Consider the following 18,543-nt stretch of genomic DNA (forward strand, 5'->3'; position numbering starts at 1 on the left):
AGCAAAAGAACCATATGAATGTTTTAGAACAGAAAAATATAACATGAAATGAAATGAAACATTCACTGGATAGGTTTAACGTCAGATTGGAGAGTTTGTGAACTTGAAGACAGTTCACAGAAATTACCCTATTTAAAGAACAGAGAGAAAAAAAATTTTCTTTGATGAAGAGTACTCCAGTGACCTCCGAGCCAATATCAAGCAGTATAACACACATGTACTTAAAGTCCCAGAAGACATGGAGAGAGAAAATAGGGTAGAAAAATATTTGAAGAAATAATGGTTGAAAATTCCTAAATTTGATGAAAATCACCAATCAATGGTCCAAGAAGCTCAGCAAACCTAGAAACATCATAGTCAGACTTCTGAGAACCAAACAAAAATCTTAAAAGCAGTCAGGCAAAAATGACATATTACATACAGAAGGACAACAAAAATCAAGGCTGACTTCTCATCAGAAACAATGGAAACCCAAAGGAAAATGGAATAAGGTCTTAAAAGCACAGAAAATAATAAACTGTCAACATAGAGTTCTATATCTTTAAGAAAGAAGAACGAACTCAAAAGAATTGAGAGCAGGGACTCAAACACATACTTGTATGTTAATGTTCATAGCAGCATTGTTCATAATTGTCAGAAGATAGAAGCAACGAAGTATTTACCAACAAATGAGTGGATAAACAAAATGTGGTCTATCCATACAATGGAATATTATTAAGCCTTAAAAAGGAGTAAAGTACTGACACGTTACAACATGAATGAACTTTAAAAACATGCTAAGTGAAATAAGGCATAGACAAAAGGCCAAATACTGTGTGATTCCACTTATATGTGGTACCTAAAAAGGCAAATTCATAGAGATGGAAAATAGATTAGAGGGGCTGGGGTGGGGAATGGGGAGTTATTGCTTAATAGGTACAGTTTGCATTTGAGGTGATGAAAAAGTTTTGGAAATAGTGGAGATAATCATGCAGATTGTGAATGTAATTAATGCCACTAAAAATGGTTAACATGGCAAATTCTATGTCATATATATTTTACCACAATTTAAAAAAATCAATAATGTAATATACCAAAAACCATTGAATTGTACACTTTAAATATGTGAATCATGTGGGATGTGAATTACAGCTCAGTAAAGCTGTTTAAAAATGAGGGGAAAATAAAGATATTTTCAGGTAAAAAAAAAAAAAAAAAGAAATGAAGAATAAACTACCTCTAAAATCCCAAGCAAAAAATACATAAATACTTTTAAAGGGCCCATAAAAGTATAGTTAGTCCCTGCACTGAAAATTATTTTGTTGATCTTTACCAAGTAAAATTTGGCCTGCTATATATGGTAATTAGTTTTAAAAAGGTGGAAGAAGGACTAGTATTCACAAAGGTATCACCACAGTTAGAAAGCTGAAAGACAACTATTTTTGTGACAGAAAAATAAATGATTATAACTTATTTTACAGAGATGATATAAAGTATTTGGCAGTAAGACTATGATATGAAAACTCTTCCAAAAAACCACAATGTTAGAATTTGTAACGACTTATTAAACATGTTTGCAATTTAGATTATTCCTATTTCCTTAGTGCATGTGCAAACCATTATTATAAGATTTCTAAATGTTCTTTGAAGAAATATAGACAAATTATGTTACAGCTTATCCAATTTGACCAAATTATAGATATATTTATTTACATGTATAGTATTTTCATCTTTTATTTTACTGAAGTATTAAAACTGAATCCACTTCACAGACTGTCTATTATTAAAGTGATAGTGTTGATAAAGAAAGAAAAAACCACAGTGGAAATAATGATGTTTATTTCTGGTGGTAATTTTTTTCTTTACTTTTCTGTAGTTTCCAACATTTCTAAGATGAAAAGACAACCCTCAGAATGGGAGAAAATATTTGCAAATGAAGCAATGGACAAAGGATTAATCTCCAAAATATACAAAAAACTCATGGAGCTCAATATCAAGAAAACAAACAACCCAATTAAAAAATGGGCAAAAGACCTAAATAGACATTTCACCAAAGAAGACATACAGATGGCCAAGAGGCACATGAAAAGATGCTCAACATCACTAATTATTAGAGAAATGCAAATCAAAATTACAATGAAGTATCACCTCACATCGGTCAGAATGGTCATCATCAAAAAATCTGCAAATAATAAATGTTGGAGAGGGCATGGAGAAAAGGGAACCCTTTGGCACTGTTGGTGGGAATGTAAATTGATACAGCCGCTATGGAGAACAGTATGGAGATTCCTTAAAAAACTAAAAATAGAACTACCATATGACCCAGCAATCCCACTACTGGGCATATACCCTGAGAAAACCATAATTCAAAAAGATACATGCACCCCAATGTTCACTGCAGCACTATTTACAATAGCCAGGACATGGAAGCAACCTAAATGTCCATCAATAGATGGACAAAGAATGAATGGATAAAGAAGATGTGGTACATATATACAGTGGAATATTACTCAGCCATAAAAAGAAATGTAATTAGGTCATTTGTAGAGATGTAGATGGACCTAGAGTCTGTCATACACAGTGAAGCAAGTCAGAAAGAGAAAAACAAATATGGTATATTAACGCATTTATGTGGAATCTAAAAGAATTGGTATAGATGATCTTATTTACAAAGCAGAAATAGAGACACGGATGTAGAGAACAAACGTATGGATACCAAGGGGGAAAGTGGGGTGGGATGAATTTGGAGATTGGGATTGACATATATACACTATTGATACTATGTATAAAATAGATAACTAATGAGAACCTACTGTACAGCACAGGGAACTCTACTCAGTTCTCTGTGGTGACCTAAATGAGAAGGAAATCCGAAAAAGACGGGATATATGTATATGTATAGCTGATTCACTTTGTCGTACATTATAAACTAACACAATATTGTAAAGCTACTATACTCCAATAAAAAAAAAGAATGTATTTATAATCAGAAAAAAAAGTAGAAAAATAAAAGACAAAATAAGGAAAAATAAAACAAAGAAACAAACAAAAAGACACACACAGTAGAAACGGTTTTTTTTAGTAATTTAGATAACATGGGTCCAGAAAGAAGAGCAATGTTATGTTGGTCTAATATATGCCTGCTTATGTGTATAATTATGAAATTAATTTCATATAATTATGAAAATATTTCAGTAAAAGACAAACATGCATTTTACCTAATAAAATATTTTATACACTATGTGTAAGTCAAATACATCTCAAAAATTAGCTGCTTTGCTTCAATACTTCTTTTAGAGAAACAAAACAAAATCCAATTTATATACTAGAAATTTATATTTGTTTACATTAAACTTCAAGAGACTAGAAACACTGATCCAAAATATACATACTTTTGCAAAAAAAATTTACCTTAGACCTGAATGCCTAAAAGAAAAATGACTTAATTACGTGGTGACAAGGTGACTAGGGACTGCATAGATGTGGATCCATGATCAGTTAAATCCTCAAAAGACTAGAAGATTAAGGAAAATCTTCATTTTATCAGCAATATTATCAATTATTTGTTGTCGACCAGAATTTGCTTGAAGAAATGGTGAAAAAGAAAGAAAAAAATAATATTATCTGAGATAAGAAAAAAGGTTTTTTTCACAGACTGGGGGAATGGCCAGTTAAAAAGACTACTGCTCGGGCTTCCCTGGTGGCACAGAGGTTGAGAATCTGCCTGCCGATGCAGGGGTCATGGGTTTGAGCCCTGGTCTGGGAAGATCCCACATGCCGCGGAGCAACTGGGCTTGTGAGCCACAACTACTGAGCCTGTGCGTCGGGAGCCTGTGCTCCGCAACAAGAGAGGCCGTGATAGTGAGAGGCCTGCGCACCGCGATGAAGAGTGGCCCCCGGTTGCCGCAACTAGAGAGAGCCCTCGCACAGAAACGAAGACCCAACACAGCCAAAAATAAATAAATAAATTAAAAAAAAAAAAAAAAAAAAGACTACTCCTCAATTACTTGATACCCAAGGTTGGCTCCTGTCAGTTTCTGGAATCCAAACATACATGATCTGTTGGAAATATCTTTTTTCAATGAACTTTGTCCAGTAGTCGCATGCAAACCGTCTATAGTAGCTCAGTTAGATTTCCACTTTTCTGGAGGACGAATGATCTAGTCTAATCCCCTCACCTTAAATTCAAGAAAAGAGACCCAGAGAGGTTAAAAGCTTTGCCAAAATTATAGAACTAGTTAATAGAGAACAGGGCCAGAACCTGGTCCTTTCTGGGAAAAGAAATTCCCCAAATTATCTTTCCTCTCCATTGCTGTCTGATGAAATTGGCTCCCTCATTTGCCATCTCAGGCCTGCCTCTCATCAACTGGGGGCTTTGGTTAAGTCAGTTCATGTCTCAAGGCCTCAGTTTCTACATCTGAACAAGAAGGGGACTGATGATCTCTAAGGTTCCTCCAAACTGCCAGCTTCTTCATGCACGGTTTTTTTATGACCCGATTCACCCAAAGGTTGCTTTTTTTTTTTTTTTTCTGATTTAGTCCTACATCCATTTCTTATGAGAAAGCTTCCATTAATGCCCCTGTAATTAACATCAAACCCAAATGGAATGAATGGGAGATTTTCTTATGCACAGGATAAGGACCCTTAAATAAGAATGAATAATGATAATATTTCCCAGAAGACACTATGGCAGCCCTCAAGCATGATTAACTACACCACTCCTTGTCTTTCTTTCTCCATAGAAATAGAACAGTTCATTTGCATGTCATCTGATATAAAGAGAGATCCTAGCATATAATGGGTTATTACCATTGGGTACTTCGTTAGTAAAGCTTTTCCTTATGATGTGACAGAAAAAAGAAAGACAAAGTAAATTGAGAGATGTAAATTCTTACATCTCTATTAATGACAGACACATATGAAGATTAGATTCTATCAGCTTATCCATCAATAAAAGAACCAAACAAGTAGTTAGGAAGGATTTTGCAAGTTGACCCCTTTCTAGGTAGTCCTGTTTAACAATAGGCTTTTGAGAGAAGCTGCTTTTAAAAGAAAATCTTATATGAATATTAAACACAGCATATTCCTCCTTCTTTTAAGAATATTCAAAGCAGATCCAGGAAGAAAACAAAAATAAATCAGTCTTTCTATCAAGCTACTCTTGAATCTGTACATGTGGGTCCTGGGGAATTATATGTTATAAACGAGGGGTTGGACTACAAAATGCAATTAATTTAATTGCTTATAATCTCAAAGGATTTCAAGATAAGATGTGTAAGACATATGCATAAGTGAGATTTTTCCAAGGACTTTTCATGAAACATGATAATACTAAATTTAAGGAAATCATTTCTACTTTATGGAATTCCTTGTGAATAATAAAGTGATGAGACTAAATAAGTCACCAGTACTTAAGTTTTGTTATCTTGTTTCATTATCATGAAGACTGATTTTTCCTTTGAGGTAAAACATAAGGTAAAGCTATAAGAAAATATATAGTTGTATGTAATTTTTTAGGTTCTCTTCTGACCACATCATCATATTGGCCTTGGTTTGTCTATAATTCCCTAAAAATCCCAAGAAAGAACACGTACGCCATAATTATTGTCTGGCATGCTGAGGCAAAACCTGCAGCTTCCATACACTGGTCCTTTTCTTTCCTCAAGGGTCACATGGAACAAATATATTCTCTCTTTGGGATGACAGTTCTTGATGTGCTTGGTGAGAACTACCGGCCCTATCCATGTCTTCGTTGTTCCTCAATAATAATCCCAATTCCTTCCGCTTTTTCTACTTGTGACAGTCTTAAATCCTTACTCTTTCTCTTCTAGTGGTATTCCAGTTTTAATGGTGAATTTAAACTGGTACTCAGAACTATTAACAATATTCCACCCATAGTTTTAGCAGAAAAAAAATCAAGCTGGATCACATTTCTTAATCTGAACTATTAATGCAGTTTAGAGTAAGAGACTTTTTTGGCAGCTTTATACAATAAGAGACCCTGTTCATTAGGTCAAGTACTGGGGACTCTTTATTCTTAGGAACAACCACTCCCCTCTTACTTTAACACCCCTACTTCTTTCCCCCCAATAAAAAAAAGCCTATAATTAAACTCAAAAACCATGATGGAGCAAAAATCAAAAACAGAAAAAGAAATTCACAGAACTGTATGTAGAACATACCACGAGTTGTATTTAATTAATTTCAAACAGTGAATCTAAATAAGTGAATTTTAAAGAAATTTGGGAAAATCTGAATTCATCAAAGTTTAAGCAAAACACTTAACATTTAAAAGTCATAAAATAATTAGTTTTTACTAAGACATTTTTATATACTTATGTTTACTTAAGGTAGTTAGCTTATTTGTTTTAAACTTTTATTTTGAAATAATTATAGATTCATAGGAAATTGTAAAGATAGTACAGACATGTCCCCTGTACCCTTTACCTAGTTTCCCCTCAGTGGTTACATCTTACATAATGATAGTACAATACCAAAACCAGGAATTTGACATTGATACAATGCATGTGCTTCTATGTCATTTTATCATATGTATATTTGCGTAACCATTATCACAACCAAGATACGCAACTGTTTCATCATTACAAAGATCACCCTCTTGCTCTCCCCTCATAAACACACCCATGGGTCTCTCCCCACCATCCCTAACCCTTGGCAACCAGTAATCTCTTTTCCATCACTATAAATTTGTCATTATGAGGAGGCTATATAGATGGAACCATACAGTATGTAGCCTTTTGAAATGGCTTTCTTCACTCAGCATAATGCCCTCGAGATCTCTCTAAGTCATTGTGCATATCAATAATTCATTCCTGTTTATTGTTGAGTAGTGTTCCGTGGTATATATATATAACATGGTTTGTTTAACCATTCACCTATTGAGAGACATTTTAATTGTTTCCATTTTTTTTGCTTTTACAAATAAAACTGCTTTAAAGTTGTGTACAGGCTTTTGTGCAGATGTAAGTTATCATTTCTCTTAGCTAAGTGCCCAGGAGTGCAAATGTATGGTAAATGTATGTTCAGTGTTTTAAGAAATTGTCAAACTATTTTGCGGAGTGACTGTACAATTTTACACTCCTACCAGTAATGAAAGAGAGATCACGATTTTGTATTTTGGCTGTTCTAAATGGTAGGTAGTGATTGTTCATCATAGTCTATTTTAATGTGCATTCCCCTAAGGCTAGTGATTTTTAACATCTCTTCAAGTGCTTATTTCCCTGCCATACATCCTCTTGGTGAAATGTCTCTTTATGTCTTATGCCCTTTTTGCTAACTGGATTATTCATTTTATTTAATGTTGAGCTTTGAGAGATCTTTATACATTTTAGGTATGAATCTTTGGTCAGATATATGTTGTTCGCAAGTATGTTCTCCTCGTATTTAACTTGTCTTTTTATCCTCTTGACAAGATCTTTCAGAGAATAAAAATTTCTCATCTTGATGTCAAATTTATTTATTTTATCTTTTTGGTTTGTGCTTTGGTATCATGTCTAAGAACTCTTTACCAAGCCCAAGGTATCAAAGATTTTTGTCCTATTTCCTAAAAGTTTTATAAATTTTATGATTTACATTTAAATATTTAAACCATTTTTAATTCATTTTTGTATAATGTTTGAACTGTAACTTGAGCTTCTTTTATTGCCTTTGAATATCCAATTGCTCTAAGTTATCATTTAGTGAAAAAACAATTCTTCCTCCTTTAATCAATTTTTAAATTAAAACTAGAGTTATTTGAAAGCCAAATTGACCACTGTTAATGTTAAGTACTGAACTTAGAAAGAAACTATCAAAGTTAGCAAATTTCTACAAATATGGCCATGAGATAATGCATGTTAATATGTTAATAACTTCTAAAGAACTCGAGAAAATACTCTAAGGGTATCATTGCTATTATCATACTCCCTTTTTTTTTTTATAAAACTTAATCAAGTTATCTTTAGATATTAAATGATAGATAACTCTTCTTATAAATTTGATTCTTAAGCTCCAAGCTGCTTTGGCCTGCAAACATGTCAATAAGACCTGAAAGTGATGGATCTTCCTGATACTGATATTTGACAACTAGGAACTGTACAGAGAAAATCAAATTACTTGAATAGACTAATGAGCTCTTAAATGTCAATATATAACTAAATCTAAAAAAAGAAAAGCTTACTCTTTCTGTTGTTTGTTTCCTTTAGTACCCCATGAATCACAGAATTTTAGCACCAAAATGAAGCTTTAGACTTCATGTGGTCCAGCATTCTCATTGTATGTATACAACTGGATAACCATTTCTGGATAGAATACCTAAAACAAATGCTAATGATTTCTTCTAAGTGTCAAATGATTTTGTTTGTTTAAATGAATCAATGAGACCACTTAGCATGGTAGTTAAGAAAGCAAACTCTAGGCAAAGGCTGTCTGGGTTCATATCCTGACTCTTCTTACTGTGCAAAAATTGCTAAGTTAACAAAGATTTGGCCTCAGATATAATAGAGAGAAAATAATAAGTTGTTTTGAGAATTATACTCAAAATAAATTGTAAATATAAAACACTTAGGAAAAATCCTGGCATTTAGTGATTATTTTTACTGACTTTCCACTTACAGAAATCATTTAGCCTGGTCCATATTTCTCTTGGCAAAATCAGTATTTTCTTCCTCTGAATTCCCACATGTTCAGGTGTTCCTTACTCTAGGACTTACATTTTATACCATCTTGTTGAACACTCTTTGATGGAATGAGTCATCTCTTGTTCTGTTTTTTGTTTTTTGTTTCTGAGGTAAACAAACCACAGGTAACATAAAATATACCATCTCAATCATTTTTAAGCATACAGTTCAGTAGTGTTAAGTATATTCACATTGCTGTGCAAGAGATATCCAGGACGTTTTCATCTTGCAAAACTGAAACTCTATACTTATTAAACAACTCTTGTTTTAAATATCAGTATCCTGAGCACCTAGCTGAGTACCTAGCAATTAGAAAGTACTGTCCAAAAATGTAGCAAACTAAATTTATATCATCCCTTGGACCACAAACTCATTTCTTAAATGTGCATCAATTCTCCTTTGAAATGCCATCTCCCATCTTTCAAATATCAATTTAATTCATCAAAGTAATTCAACCTTCTTCTTACCATATCTTAATTTGTAATAGATCTCCTACCTTCACACTCTTCCATGTTCTAATCCACCTTATACTGCCTTTAACATATCCCCTTTCATACCTTACAAGTAACATTCCCAAATCAAAAAACATTGAAGGCTCCCTCAGGTCTTCTAGGATAACGTGCAAGCTCCTTAGTTCATTTAATTATGACCAATCTCTACTTCCCTATTTAAATTATCTCCCTCTACTCTCCTACATACGTTCTCCAATTCAACAATACAGTAAGTACTCCCCACACTGGCTAATCACACACAGCCTCAGGTCTTTGCTTTTACACTTCTCTCCAGTTTTCTAAGGCCACTTTCCATTCATATTCATCCAGAAGCATTTGATGTCACTTCTTCTAATGCCTGTGGCATGTCCTGTCTGAGGGCCTTTACCCCACACCACAGTGGAAGGTGAGCTGCTACTTGATGAGGTTTCCCAGGCTTCTCACTTATAACACAAGCACCATTGAAGGCATGGATCTCTTAAGCTGCTTTTTACTCCTAATGCCTAAGAAAGCCAGTAAAGACCTTTGAATAGATTTAAGGAAAAACACTGAACATCCTCATTCAATGTGAATAAGCAGAAAAAGCAAGTAGGAGGAGAGTGAAGCAGGTTGATATATATATGTATACATAACAGTCTATATTGAATACGACATTATGAAAGTAAAATAGTCATGTTACCTTTCCATAATTTTACAGTTTATATATAAAAACTGTAAAGTTTGTGCCAAAGTCTTTGTACAGACTTAGATGTTAGATAACCACATAAAAAACTTAATGATTGTCTTTATAAATAATAAGTACTTGTATAACTGGAAAATGGCCTGATTATCAGAAAAAGGTATATGTGATAAAAAGAGCCCTTTTCTTCTTAGATGTTACTTTACACTCAGTTTCTAGGCCCTACTTGTGATGCTACTTAAAGGGCCAACGGCGTAAGCCAATCGGACTTTTCTTGCTGCCTGTAACCCAGGCTGACACCCTTGCTTGCAGGCTTTGTGAGGATCAACTTTTTAACAGGCTTAGGCTAACCAGTGAGTAAGTGACCATGGGCTATTTGGGGTGGTAGAATTTCTGCAAAAACAAAAAAGCAAGACAAAATAAACATACAAAAACTTATTGGAATTCACCAGATTCTGGGCCTATATATCTGTCTGTCACATCCTCAAAGCACCTGCCTCTCTTACAATCCTTGCCTGACTTCTCTCCAAGGGTCAGAGACACTACTGATGTCTGAGCAGCCCCAGAAGGGCAGTGCTAGGGAACTTCAGAGAGTTTACAGAAATCCTAAACAGGGGCCCAATATTGTTTTCCTAGATTACTTCTTGTAAAACGCATACCCTATTGACAAAAATGTATGAATATCTCCTAATTAAGAAAGAGGTGGTTGAAAATGTTGTTTGCATTTGAGAATCTCCTAAGAGGAAAACCAATTCCAATGATTCAGAGTGTAAAGAATATGTTGATTCCTCAAATGAACCTCTCATCCTTTAGCAGTTAAGTCACAGGCTGTTACAGACTTCTACAGAAGAAGAAATTTCCAGAGTTGAACAAAAAATTTCACCTGCCGTTTTTACTTCTGTACTCCTCTAAAGAGCTTAACACATATACTGACTCATGCATGAAAAAAGTGCAACCCCCTTTATGTAATTATAGAAACCTTGTGGGAGCTGCTTCAGAATTAAACAATGTGTATTATAATTATCAGAAACAAATTCAACCTAACGAAGGAAAATTGGAGACCTGTCTTTCTGATGAAACACATATCTTGAGAGAAAAGCATACACGTTGCTGCACAAAATTACATTTCCTAACTACAGTGTCAACCTATATACATTTTCAATAGAATCAATTTATATTTACAAACCAGCTGAAATCGAATAAATTGAAGGTTTATAGGTGGGAAACCCTCCAAACCATAAATAGTCTTTTCTTACTTTTATCTAAAAAAAAAATTCTGAGATTGAAAACAAGAGCTGAACTCAACAAGTTTTGTCTTAATACACCTTAGTATCACTATGAATATGTTGGGCTATCACTCCATGGATAGGATTTACATGTTGGCAGAGTTCAGGATTAAACTGTTTTGGGAAATAGTCTTTGGAAAAGAAGAGAACATCAAGATTCCTCTTTCTCTTATTTACGTGCTTTCCTTGGAATCAGAGTTAATTCAGGCTAATTTTAGTGAACGGCAACTTGAGACTTGTAAAGGGAGAGGGGTTGAATACAGTAAATACAGTTAACAGAAACCTGATATCAAAATACAGCATTACACATATTTAAATAGTTCATAAGCTCAAACATGTACTCCATGCATAGTAATTTCACACCTTCATTTGTGAAGATTAAAGGAGAGACCTGTATATGAAAGAATCTGATGGAGTATTACACAATTAAAAGGTACACAGACAAAACAGCCCAAGTAACACAGATGTGTGCGTGTGCACACTCATGTACCTTCTAACACTGTTCTCTAATACCAAAAAAATACCAAAACATGTGCTATTGTCTTTTCTTTCTAGTTAAAGATGTTTTAGATTGATTCCTCTATGCCCATACATTCACGGTTTATAATACTTTCAATTGAGTTTACAGATTTCTTTCAAAACAGCCTCGGGCCAACATTGTGGATGCAGGGCAGTACAAATCCACAGAGCACAAACAATATTTGATTCAAATCACTATTTTTTTTTTTTATGGTCTCTTACCAGTGGTTACTCTTGCTGTAAGACAAATGGCCTGTATTAATTTGCTAGGGCTGCCATCACAAAATACCATAGTCTGTGTGCTTAAATAGCAGAAATTTATTTTCTCACAGCTCTGGAAGCTAAAAGTCCATGATTAAGGTGTTGGCAGTTTTAATTTCTTCTGAGGTTTCTCCCCTTGCTTGCAGATGGCCACGTTCTCACTGTGTCCCCATATGGTCTTTCCTCTGTGCATGTGCCTCCCTGGTGTCTATGTGTCCAAACGCCCTCTTCTTATAAGGCCACCAGTTAGAATAGATTAGGACCCACCCTAACAACTGTATTTTAATTTACTCCTTTAAAGACCCAATCTACCAACACAGTCAGATTCTGAGGTACTAGGGATTAGAGCTTCAATATATGAATTCGGGGGGGATACAAGTTAGTGCATAACATGGCCCAAGTACATTAAGGTATGAGTGGTTGTCTGTATACCCTCCCCCAAAATTCTCTGCATTCTCTCTTGAAATTTGTAGAAATACGAACAGAGGAATCATGAAAAAGCCAGTAGCTCTTATATTCTTCTTAGTCAAAATCTATGAATAGCAGTTCCAATTGACTAGTTGCCTCTTACGCATTTAAATAGATACATTTGTCTGTTTTAGGAAAGTTGAGTTGTGATAGCAGTTCTTTGTTTCCCTATTCCTGGAATTACTTAATCAACTTCTATTATAATCACCATTAATTTCTTATTCTAAACCTTCCTAGTAAATGAAAGAAAAACAAACAAACAAACAAACGTTAAGATCTTTGAAAGGAAAAATAATCTGGGAACAGGAAAGGTTATGTCAGAACCTATTATTCTCAGAAAAGATAATGTCATCTCCTGAGAAGCCAGAATACTGTCCTCTTTCAGGACAAATAGAAATGTGGCAGAAAGTGAAGTAAGGTTCAAATAGCAAGACTATCCAACTTAATTGGGGCCAAAGTCAACACGGTTTGGTAAGAAGTTTTATAAGGGGAAGTGATTTCAGAATTTATTTCATCAATTCATACCTACTTGAATTAAATAACTAGGTCAAAGAAAAAAATAGAAACTTCATGACCATTCAGTGGCTTTACAGAGTTAATTATTTTATATTTTTAATTAATTAAATCTTATCTTAAAATATGGACATATAACACAAGGAAGTATAACATGCCAGTCAGTCAATAACATTTATCAAATACTGGCAATGTTTCTAGCTGTGCCTTGTACTAAGAGGGGAGTTGGATACGGTTAATTCAATAACACTAATAAATATTTTTATCTACACTTAAAAGTTACCTATAAGTCCCTTAAAAAGTTGAGTTACCATATAACTAAGCACTCTACTCTTAGATATGTACCCAAGAGAATACCCAAATGAAACCATATGTCACACAAAAACTTGTACAAGAATATTCATAGCAGCATTATTCGTAAAAGACAAAAAGTGGAAACAACCCAAATTTCCATCAGCATATAAGTGAACGGATAAAATGTGGTACATCCACACCATAGAATATTATTCAGCAGTGTAAAGAAATGAAATACTGATACATGCTACAGCAAAGATTACCCCTGAAAACATTATACTCAGGAAAAGAAGCTAGTCAAAAAAGACCATGTATTGTATGATTCTATTTACATGACATGTCTAGAATAGGCAAATATATAGAGACAAGATAGTTAGATTAGTGTTTGCTTAGGGATGTAGCAGAAGGGTTCCAGGAGAATGGGAATTGGCTGCTAATGGGTATACAGTTTTCTTTATAAGTGACAAAAATGTTCAAATTAGATTGTGGTGTTGGTTGCACAGCCCTGTGAATACACTAAAAAACATTAAATTATACACTTTAACTGGGTAAATTATATGTGAACCATATCTCAGTAAAGTGATTTTTTTTAAAAAGTTCTCCATGGCTCAGGCTTTTCTGCAATTTAATTTATCTCTGTGTTTTTGGAGCATAAAGGTATTTTGCCTGGATAACATTCATTTACAGCCGAAAGTAAAAAAAGAAAAAGAAAAAAATTACATATTTATTAACTTGGAAATATCAATGAAACACTTCACCTTGTGTTCATTTTTAATGCCACCTGTGTCCTCTGTTACTAAAGTCAGTCTACTTCTATAACCTCTCTCCCTTGTACAGATAAAACATCAATTTAGTTTTGGATTTAAAGCAGGATCATTATGTCTGTAGAGTGTTCCATAGCTTTGCTGTTCTAGCAATCTGTGACATAAATAATGCAACACCTTTTCCTTCTCTAAATGACTTTCTTGAGGCATGGGTCTTCATACGTGGAAACAAAAAAGAAAAAAAGGAAGAAGAATAGAAAAGAAATCACCCTGCAGTCATGGAATTCAATCTATTTCTAGTTCCCCAACTGAATTATGAACCACATCTAGTCTCTTTTGTAGTTGCATCAAAAGCCAACTTTCAAACATTTAGCCATTTTATTTTATTTTTATCAAAGCAAAGCTAAATCATAGGTAATCTGAAAAGTTCTTGTGTTTTAGTTTTGATTTATAAGTAAGGAAAGGGGAAAAAAAAGACTGGTTTCTAAGTGACCCTTGACCTTTGAACCACAACCTCCTTGCCACTAAAGCGTTCATCACTTCATTTAATCTCCCCTCTCTGCACTGGCGTAGTACAGAGAAAAGGAAACGGAAAAAATAATCTGGGGACTTCATCAATATTTCATGAATTTTCATTTAGGCCACAACCCCCTCTTACCCTGGTCGATAGATGAAGCTGCTGTCATATATTTACCACCTGGGGCTACAGCTGCCATCTCTAGGCACTGCCACTGACTCAGGCTGCATCACAGGCAGCCACAATCTGCGTGAGGACCCCTGTGCTCCTTCTGCTCCAAACACAGGGAGGCCTGGAGTTCAAACTGAAATCCTATCTGCACCAGCTACGTCTCAGCTCTCTTGGTGGTCCCACTGGAAAACTATGTATTAAATTCTTCAGTGCCAAGTGCCTTACTTGTAGAACCTGCAATTCTGTTTTCTAAATATGTAAAAATCACTTTTTTGCCTAAATACCTTCCTTGAGTTAAAGTGATCTAAAAAGTACATTCTGGATTGCTTTTTTTTTTCCAAACCAAGAGGGGAAAAAAGCAAATATGTGGTAGGTGATTCAAATCTCCACTGCAAGGATTGGCCCTGAATAGTTTTTTCCTCAATTATGTTGTTCCGTTACATAAAAGTGAACTCTGTGTTTAATAAAACAAAAAGGGAATGAATAGAGTATGATAAAAACAGGCTAACTTCTATACAATCCGTCAAGACAGACGGTTATCAATAAAACTGCTCATATCATATGACAGCAGAAAGCAAGATTGTTGAAATTAAAAATGAAAATCAAGACGAAGCAGAGTCAAAAATTCCAGATTTTTTATCAATAATTATTTCACAATAAAAGTTATAACAAGGTTGTTTGCTACTTATCCATACCACCTAGATATTCCTATATACACCTAAATCAATTCGCAACCGATTTTGACCGCCCCTGAGTTCTTGAAAGAACAGGCAGCACTTGCCACTCCAACTCCACTACCAACTCATTCTTCAGCTGCTGTGCTTTCTTTCCACCCCTAGAGACCACAGACACTTTTTATTTAGACCACCACGTGGCACTTGCATTGCCAACCACTTTTTCTTTCTTAAAATTATTTCCTTATTTTTCTTGTCACTCCACGTCCCATGTTCTATCACTCCAATACCTCCTCTGAGCCTCCTGAACTAGACTTTCCTTTGCCCAACATTAAATATTCTTTCCAAACAATGGGAGTGATCGCAGCCCTACACACAGCTTGCCTGGACAATCACATCTATGTCTATCTACTCCCCTGGCTTCAACCTCCATCTGGGAAAGACTTCTCAATTCTAGAAGCTCTTTTCTTAATGGAATATGGCATATTTTTACCTTGATATTTCACTGGCATGTCAAACAATACAACCAAGCTGACCTCACTTTCCTGTTCTCACTAGAGTTATTTCTCCTGTATCTGCCATCCCTTTGGATGATAGGTATCATAATGTACACAGTCACTCCCCCAAAAACATCTGGGAATCACCCTCTATTCCCCAAACCAACCATAAAGTGATATAATTTATAATTTCTAAATACAGTTCAAACTATTTCCTTCTTTTAATCCTCACTGCTTTGTTCAGTTTAAAATCTAACATATACTCTTTTCTGAATGATTTGACAGCTTCTTAACTCCGCTCAACTTCAGTCATCATCCCTTTAACCCTATCTTCAATTTTCTTTCAAAATTGAAAGGAAAGAATCTCCTTTTACATAACAAAAAGTCTAGATTTTATGATTCAGCACATACCTATCTTTCTAACTTACGCTGCCCACCAACCTCATATCAAGCTACCTACAGCTCTGCAAATACATAGTGTTTTTAGGTTTCCATTCTTTCCTTTAACAAATGAAGAAATGGATATGCCATAATTGAGCAATTATGTTGAGTGTCCTAAAATATGAAGGCCAGACATTTATATGACCCACAGCGGTTCCTATCATTTTATAAAAATACACCTTGGTTACCAATAGGATTGACAAATCACAATGCTTTGACCTAAATTTCCATATTAACACATTTTATGAAACACATAAGGAAATGGAGAAGACTGATGAGCTAATGCGAAAGGGATGAGCAACATATAAATGGATATTATTTGATCTTTTATTGCCTCAAATGGCATGAACTGTTGACAGGGCATTAGAAGAAAGAATTTTATTCACTAGCTAAATCCAATTTAGAACTCTTCTTGTGTTCCTCTCTAGGTCAGAAGCATTTTTTAGCATTTCTCAAAGCTCACTGATTTAAAAATAAAGAAAAATGTAACTGTCATAGTACATTGAAAAAAAATCGTGGTTTAAAATTTTCCCTCTAAAACAGTTTGATTAATTATTAATGATGCAATTAAGAAAGAGAGAAATCCTTTATGTTAAATAAAAGTACAAGATACATGTGTGTTGGGAGCAATTTTAACAATGCTAAGAATCAGAATAAAGATAAGTTTATAGCTGTCTAACAATAAAATGACTGGCCAATTTAGATAAACTTTAATATTGAGAAGAAAGTTAGTGAAGGATTAAAAATAGTTATTTGCTTAAAATAAATAAGCTACAAAGATATATATAGTACAACACAGGGAATTTAGCCAATATTTTATAATAACTATAAATGGAACTTAATCTTTCAAAATTGTCAATCACCAGGTTGTGTACTTGAAACGGATATAACATTATACAACAACTATACCTCAATTTAAAAAATAAAAAAAGTTATTTGCTGCTGAGTGGATAAAAGAAAATCTTTTAATTAAATGTTCTTTATTTTTATTTATATAAGATGAGCCTGGTTTCATTTGAGCGTTTTTCGAAATATGGTACAATTCTCTCAAACTAAAAATTAGAACAATCATGGTCTGATCTTGAATTCCCCATTAATTTATTGCCTTAGTCTTGGTCACCTAACCATCATGGGTTTCATTTTATCTATAAAAAGAAAGAATAATGCATGTTATATTTACTGTAAAGGGATATGGTGGGGAAAACAATCAATAGAATTGACATTGAAATATTTCAGTATGTTTGAAATGTTCCAGATATAAGATATTTCAAAATAAAAATGGACAGTTAGCAATATTTGCATTCTTGAGGTTCTGTGTATATATTTCAAATCTCACTAAACTGCATTTAATCTAACTGCTTTTTGAAGTAAGTTATAAAAATGAAATTACCTAGCAACTGGCACAAAATGGCATTACTAGCAAAAGTTCTAATGCTTATATCTCAAAGTACTTCACATAATAAATTTCTCAAAGCTCATTGATTTAAAAATTCGGGTTTTAGGATTCCTGTAGTCTTTTCCTATTGGACTTACACATTTCAAGCATGGACTGGGTTCCAGATTTCTTGGTACAAAAGCATAAATCAAAAGACTGGATGCGTAAAAGCAAAAGCTTTCATTGTGATAGCTGAATAAGAAATTGTATGATTTTGTTTACTAGAAGATGTTTTCATGTATAAAGGTAATGATACACTGTGAGAATTTCAATACACATATACACAAGTTTTATAATTTAGTGTGATACCATATAGCATGTGAGTATAAGTATCAAAGTTAATTGCAGACATGAGACCATGAACTATTATCCGGCCCTCTCATCCCAGCTATAAAAAAAACACTCATGCATCCTGAAATATTTCAATTCTCTTACCTATGAACACCTACTGGTACAAGCAGAAAGCTGAAGAGCACAAACTTTTTTTAAGCTCAGTTATTGCCATCTTATTCACAAATAATTCTTGATAAAGTATTCCTTCAAAATAGAGAATACCAAAATAATTATGACACCAAATCCTCACTTATAAACCAGAAAACAAATCTAACATATTTTGAAATTTGTTCTGGAAAACCATCCAGAAAAACAAAGTTATGGACTCAATGATCAAACAGATGCAAAGCCTTGATGCCTTGATTTACTAGTGCTATTTGGGCTACCTGATTAATAAATAAATATATTTTTAAGTGGCAAGGGCAGGACAAATCCTTACGTACTGCTGATTACCAAAACTGAGTAAGACCTTCCTCTATATGCACATTTTGTCCCTAAACAGAAATCAGTTCTCTTCTCTGATGAATTTTTTGATAAAAAAAT

The 18,543-nt window shown here is 34.1% G+C and overlaps 1 protein-coding gene across 7 annotated transcripts in view; it reads right to left on the minus strand.

Moving 5' to 3' along the window:
* ROBO2 (roundabout guidance receptor 2) overlaps positions 1-18,543 on the minus strand; it is a 594,883-nt gene that overhangs the window by 516,028 nt on the left and 60,312 nt on the right. The window lies entirely within an intron of this gene.

This window comes from Phocoena sinus, chromosome 4, assembly GCF_008692025.1.
Source record: "Phocoena sinus isolate mPhoSin1 chromosome 4, mPhoSin1.pri, whole genome shotgun sequence".
Classification (NCBI taxonomy): Eukaryota; Metazoa; Chordata; class Mammalia; order Artiodactyla; family Phocoenidae; genus Phocoena; species Phocoena sinus.